This window comes from Corythoichthys intestinalis, chromosome 19, assembly GCF_030265065.1.
Source record: "Corythoichthys intestinalis isolate RoL2023-P3 chromosome 19, ASM3026506v1, whole genome shotgun sequence".
In the NCBI taxonomy this organism is placed as follows: Eukaryota; Metazoa; Chordata; class Actinopteri; order Syngnathiformes; family Syngnathidae; genus Corythoichthys; species Corythoichthys intestinalis.
In genome coordinates, this window is record NC_080413.1 from 37284061 (window position 1) to 37291564 (window position 7504).

The window sequence follows — 7504 nt, forward strand, 5'->3', positions numbered from 1 at the left end:
TTTCCCTCCAAAATGTCATGTGACTCGTTACAGGAGTGCTGTCAGCATTGCTGCAGAGATTGAAGAGGTCGGGGGTCAGCCTGTTAGTGCTCAGACCATACGCCGTACTCTACATCAAATTGGTGTGCATGGCCGTCACCCCAGGAGGAAGCCTCTTCTAAAGACGGTACGCTAGAAAGCCCGCAAATAGTTTGCTGAAGACATGTCAACAAAGCACATGGATTATTGGAAGCATGTCCTGTGGTCTGATGAGACGAAGATTAATTTGTTTGGTTCCGATGGTCTCAAGCATGTGTGGTGGACACCAGGTGAGGAGTACAAAGATAAGTGTGTCATGCCTACAGTCAAGCATGGTGTTGGGAATAACCCCCCCACCTCTTCAATCTCTGCAGCAATGCTGACAGCACTCCTGTAACGAGTCACATGACATTTTGGAGGGAAAATGACAAGCAGTACTCAATTTGGACATTTAGGGATGTAGTTTCTAAGGAGTATGCTCACTTTTGTTGCCAGGGGTTTAGATATTAATGGCTATATTTTGAGGGGAAAATAACTGTATTATATGACCTGCACGCAGACTACTTTTCATTGCGTCAAAGTGTCATTTTGTCAGTGTTGTCCCATGAAAAGATATACATAAACATCTGCAGAAATGCAAGGGGTGTACTCACTTTTGTGATACATTGTACAGGTCTACTGTGATTGTTTATTGAACCGTTTCTGTTTCGCATGTTCGGTTGGCTTCACTTGTGTACTGTTTTTGTTGTATGCATTTTTTTCCTGTTTAAATTGATTATTGGCGTCGGGTAAATTTTTCATTGTGACGTAATTTGTTTAAAAGTTTAAAATATGTGAGTGAATAATTTTTTAATGTTGTTTTTTTTTTTTTTTTTACTACTAAATATTAGACATCAAATAATGATTCTAAGCTAAAAACTACAGACATTTTGGATAATAAATTACTTACCTTCTTTTTATGGCTAGGTTGAAACAAAAGCGGTTGTGCAATGTCTGTAAACGGGGGTTTCCAGGGTAAAACAGACAAATTAAAAATAGTTCAGGGGCTTATTGCACCATTAATCTGCTATGGCAGCATATGGACCAGAGGTCACGTTAACCGAATATTTTCCGTCGTTGACCGTTTTATTAAAACTGACGGAAAAAAACTGAAATCCATCTGTCATTTTGACATGTTGCAATTCACACCCAAGACCACAGGGTGGCGAGTGAGCATATTAATTAGCTATTGTCTCTCTTGATGCATGACGTCGTTGGCCTTACTCGGAAAAATGTCAAGGCAACTGAGTGTCCGAATGGGTTTTCCCATTGTCAGTGTATCAAATACTTGTGTTCTCCCCACTGTGTGTGTATATATATATATATATATATATATATATATAATTAAATGTATTAGGATCATGGAAGGTCCCACTTGGGGGAATATATATATATATATATATCCTGTTGGAAACACAGCACTGGCCTGCTTACTGTAATCCATGACTGCACTAATGTTAGTTACTTTATAGTATAAAGTATTATTGTATTATTGTGTATATACAGTGCCTTGCAAAAGTATTCGGCTCCCTTGAACCTTGCAACCTTTCGCCACATTTCAGGCTTCAAACATAAAGATATAAAATTTTAATTTTTTGTCAGGAATCAACAACAAGTGGGACACAATCGTGAAGTGGAACAACATTTATTGGATAATTTAAACTTTTTTAACAAATAAAAAACTGAAAAGTGGGGCGTGCAATATTATTCGGCCCCCTTGCGTTAATACTTTGTAGCGCCACCTTTTGCTCCAATTACAGCTGCAAGTCGCTTGGGGTATGTTTCTATCAGTTTTGCACATCGAGAGACTGACATTCTTGCCCATTCTTCCTTGCAAAACAGCTCGAGCTCAGTGAGGTTGGATGGAGAGTGTTTGTGAACAGCAGTCTTCAGCTCTTTCTACAGATTCTCGATTGGATTCAGGTCTGGACTTTGACTTGGCCATTCTAACACCTGGATATGTTTATTTTTGAACCATTCCATTGTAGATTTGGCTTTATGTTTTGGATCATTGTCCTGTTGGAAGATAAATCTCCGTCCCAGTCTCAGGTCTTGTGCAGATACCAACAGGTTTTCTTCCAGAATGTTCATGTATTTGGCTGCATCCATCTTCCCGTCAATTTTAACCATCTTCCCTGTCCCTGCTGAAGAAAAGCAGGCCCAAACCATGATGCTGCCACCACCATGTTTGAAAGTGGGAATGGTGTGTTCAGGGTGATGAGCTGTGTTGCTTTTACGCCAAACATATCATTTTGGATTGTGGCCAAAAAGTTCCATTTTGGTTTCATCTGACCAGAGCACCTTCTTCCACATGTTTGGTGTGTGTCCCAGGTGGCTTGTGGCAAACTTTAAACAAGACTTTTTATGGATATCTTTGAGAAATGGCTTTCTTCTTGCCACTCTTCCATAAAGGCCAGATTTGTGCAGTGTACGACTGATTGTTGTCCTATTGACAGACTCTCCTACCTCAGCTGTAGATCTCTGCAGTTCATCCAGAGTGATCATGGGCCTCTTGGCTGCATCTCTGATCAGTTTTCTCCTTGTTTGAGAAGAAAGTTTGGAAGGACGGCCGGGTCTTGGTAGATTTGCAGTGGTCTGATGCTCCTTCCATTTCAATATGATGGCTTGCACAGTGCTCCTTGAGATGTTTAAAGCTTGGGAAATCTTTTTGTATCCAAATCCGGCTTTAAACTTCTCCACAACAGTATCTCGGACCTGCCTGGTGTGTGCCTTGGTTTTCATAATGCTCTCTGCACTTTAAACAGAACCCTGAGACTATCACAGAGCAGGTGCATTTATACGGAGACTTGATTACACACAGGTGGATTCTATTTATCATCATCGGTCATTTAGGACAACATTGGATCATTCAGACATCCTCACTGAACTTCTGGAGTGAGTTTGCTGCACTGAAAGTAAAGGGGCCGAATAATATTGCACGCCCCACTTTTCAGTTTTTTATTTGTTAAAAAAGTTGAAATTATCCAATAAATGTTGTTCCACTTCACGATTGTGTCCCACTTGTTGTTGATTCTTGACAAAAAAATTAAATTTCATATCTTTATGTTTGAGGCCTGAAATGTGGCGAAAGGTTGCAAGATTCAAGGGGGCCGAATACTTTTGCAAGGCACTGTACATATAGTGACTGCATCAAGATATAGTCATTTTAAAAATTTAAGTGAAGGGTAAAAATAGATTATGACCGGATTTTTATGACCCTGTCAGTCAAAATGACAGACAACGAAAAAGTCTAGCGCAACCTCTGATATGGACATATTGTTCTATCAAACACAACAGTTCTTTTGGCTTAAAACAGCAATTTATTTTAAAGAGGGGTGCAAGAGCAGAAACTGCTTTTTCAGCCTTGTCTGTGTTTTCCGCCATATATGTATACAGTGTATCACAAAAGTGAGTACCACCCCTCGCATTTCTACAGATATTTAAGTACATCTTTTAATGGGACAGCAATGACAAAATTACACTTTGACACAATGAAAAGTAGTCTATGTGCAGCTTGTATAATAGAGTTAATTTATTTTCACCTCAAAATATAGCCATTAGTATCTAAACCCCTGGCAACAAAAGTGAGTACACCCCTTAGAAACTACATCCTTAAATGTCCAAATTGAGTACTGCTTGTCATTTTCCCTCCAAAATGTCATGTCACTCGTTAGTGTTATTGGTCCAGGTGTGCATAGGGAGCAGGTGTGTTCGAATTTGTAGTGCAGCTCTCACGCTCTCTAATATTGGTCACTGAAAGTTCCAACATGGCACCACATGGCAAAGAACTCTGAGGATCTTAAAAGACGTATTGTTGCGCTACATGAAGATGGCCAAGGCTACAAAAAGATTGCCAACTCCTAGTAGTAGGAACCTAATAAATATTTAAGTTGCTATGTAAAGTTGTAAATATGCAAAAAAGAAAAAGTGACTCTAAAATTTTCACACCACATTTTTAAACATTGTGTGGCGCTAAATGTAAGAAAATGTCGTAATTTTCAGCATGTGCTGCTTTACAAACGGCACCTCATACATTTCATCCAAAAAATGACAAATTTTGACATTGGGCATTTTAGAATCACTGATATTGTGACCACCCACTGCAAAGGTGTCCATTTTGACTTCAAAGGTGTGACGTAGGAACAAAGTTTGTGACGTTTCCACAGTTAAATCTTGGGTTATCAGTGTCCATTTGATGGCGCTAAAAATGCAGAATTCGCACATCTTTACTTTGGCCGGAGTTTTTAAGAACCCTAGTTTTCAATGCCCCAAATGTGCGCGTGTGTGTGGATGAACCATAGAAAATGTTCTTATTTTTGGAAAATACACTGCTACGTGTACACAGGTCCTTAGTAAAACCAGGGTGGTGTGGGGGACACTATCTTACTTCCTAAGCTTAGGATACTCGAAAGGGTTGTAGGTAGTTTTTGCACTGCACACAGACAAGCCTGAAAGAATATCTCAAAGCGTTTTTGTCTCTCCGAGTTAACCATCCAGTTATCTGTTCCTCTTCACTTCATGGTGTCATCCTTTTTATTTTATTATTTTGACCTGTTGATTTACGAGTCTGCCGACTTTATTCTATTTCAGTCGTTTCCCTCGCCAGTCTCTAGCGTATCCTCCCTTCTTCCTTCCTTTTTTCTCCCCAGTCACCCTCCTCTCCCACTGCTTCTGGCCATTTGGAGCAATGAGTCCAGCCAAAACGGGGAGTGTGGCCACAGAGTTCCATAAATCTAGCCTGCAATCGGAGTTCTTGCCATAATGAGTAAAAGATAGTAAAAATGTGCTTATTATCTGCAAATGTGAGCGGATGAGGGGGCAGACCGCTTGGACACATGCTTTCTTGAACGTGTTTCAGTTGGATGGATGGATTAAAAAAAAAAACACACACACTTTAAAGGCAACCGCCTGCAGATGGAGGTCCTCTGGTGGACCACCACTAGCTGCGTCGTTTTTAATGACTTTTTCCACATGTTGTTTTGACAGTACAACTGTAAATGGTGGGATGCTTATGATTGAATGCTTTCACGAAAAACAGGTTTCCTTTTATTTATTCTAGAGAGAGTTTTATTTGAGCAATTACTGTGGTATAATTTAACTTAGCGTTTTGCGTTTTTTAAAGGGTGTCATTTAAACATAACAGAGTGGACACTAACAGAGGGGACATTTTGTGCTAAAGTTAGCCCTCAGCCTCACTTTGCTAAGATGATATCCCACATGACTTTTAGATAGGCCTACTTGATGAGAAAGCTATGATTTTATTTTATTTTTCCCAGGCGTATGAGGGCAGGATCATAGATTTTAAAAAACCCCGCTAGGTGTAGACATGGCCTTAAAGTGCCTGTTGACACATTAAAAAAATCTTAAATAGCATTATTATGCAAATTAAAATCATATTTTGAGACGATTTGACTATATCCAACAATTTGGCAAAGCGCAGATGACGAAAAATGAGTCTTTTAGTCTGCAGTTTAGCCCCGCCTGTCATTACAGCGCTCTAGCGTCTCCATCTGGGTGATGACGTCGGCAGAGTAACGATTTCAGCTGATTTAGAATTCAGCCCATTGAGGGGGAAGATTCAAAACGAGGAAAATGCGACAGAGAGTAGCAAAATGTCATCATTGTTTTAATTTCTCTTTTCCAATATTTTTACAGGATATTATTTTTATCTAAGTATTTTTCCCCAATTACTAAAATAATTGTATGGTCATGACAAATAACAGTCTAGTGCTAAATAACCCGAACCGAGCAACTCTTCTAAGTCTCTTTCTCACCTTTTAAAAACGAAAAATCACACCAAAACTACCCCGACTCATGTTACGCACAGCAGCGGGGGTGATTGTGTTCACCGATCGGCCACCCCCCGGCGGCGAGCAAGTTTTGGCTCGTCGTTCTCCTCCGGCAGGCAGGCAGTGCTCGTCGCTGGGGACGCTGAGGGGAATGAATGCCGAAAATAGCGCATTCTCGGTGGACAAACCGGCCGACGTCGGAGCGCGTGGCTGCCCGAGCCCTCTATAGGCGGGCACGCGAAGAGGACCGAGGGGGTTGGAAGTCTACACAACTGAGAATCCGAGACGACAGCAGGGGGTTACCCGGGCCCAAGCCGAGGATTTTGGTCTATATGTCAGGGACTATAGGCGGGCACGCCTGTTAGGGAGCGCGAGAAGGAGAGGATCCCGGTGCAGACAAACAGGGCTTGTGATGAGCAATGCTTTATTAGCGACACCAAGGAAGAAGTGTTGTTGTAGCGTGCTCTGTTCAGGGTGGCTGAGCCGGCGTGAGGCGAGGGAGCTCGGAAGGAGGCAGGCGTGGAATCCGAGAAGGGGCGCGCAGAGAACAGGTCCTGGGGCGAGAGAAAAAACAAGTCGTGAGCCGGTGATCAGAGAACGTATCCAAGCAATGCGAGAAACAACTGACGGTCGAACCAGACGAGTTGATCGGGCGACGTGATGGTGCGTCTGCTGGGTTTTTAAAGCTGGCTGATGTAAACCGTTCTCCGCTGTGGCCGCTCCACCCGTCTGACCTGTAATCAGCCAAACTCCCCTCACCTGAGGAAGGCTTCAGGGGCGGAGGCCCTAACAACGCCTTTATTTGCGGGTGACCATAGTGTATGAAAAGGTGCCGGTTGTCGGCCGAGTGGCCTTTTCGGTGGACAGAAAGCATTGTCACCCAAAAAATGCAAACCACCTCCTTATTAAAACGTTTTCCATGATCCTAGTATTTGACATAACATAAAACAGGTAGCTTACTCACTTAGTCATCCGTCCAATGGTCTTGATTGTCGGACTGTTTTTGCCTATTCTTCAGGATCTTTTGGAAATCCAAAAAAACTCACACCACTCTCCCTAGTGTAGCAACAAAAGCCTGTAGCACATTGGGCAGGCACGACACAAAAAATAAACGAATTAATCCACAAAATCAGCTGAATACGCAGTCTGTCTGCATACGATAGTAATAGCTGTATTGTGAAAATAATCTCTACCGCTTACGTCGCATTTGCCTTCTTCCACAATCCAGTCTCTGGCCGGAAGTCACTCATTTTCAGAGAGACAGCGAGAACCAAAAGTTCTATTTGCCATGTGGAAAAACGGATTTTGCCATGTTGCATTTTTTTGCCATGTGGCAAAATGGATTTTGGTTTGTGGCATTTTTGGGGGGTTATGTGACATTTTGGGGGGATATATGGCAGTTTTGCAGGCCGTGCATTTCCATGCAATTGACAGCTATGCACGTCAAAATTTTCCATTCATTTGAAATGGCAGAAAAACATGTGGGGCTGTGATTTTTGGCCATCCACTTACCATTACAGCGCATTGACATTCAACTGACACCCAAGTCAGGTTATGCCATCCAAGGGCGTAGGTTTGGTCTTAATATTGGTAGGGACAATATAACAGCCTAACCTGCATGTACACTTTTTGCTGGGGATGAGACATTAATAAGACCA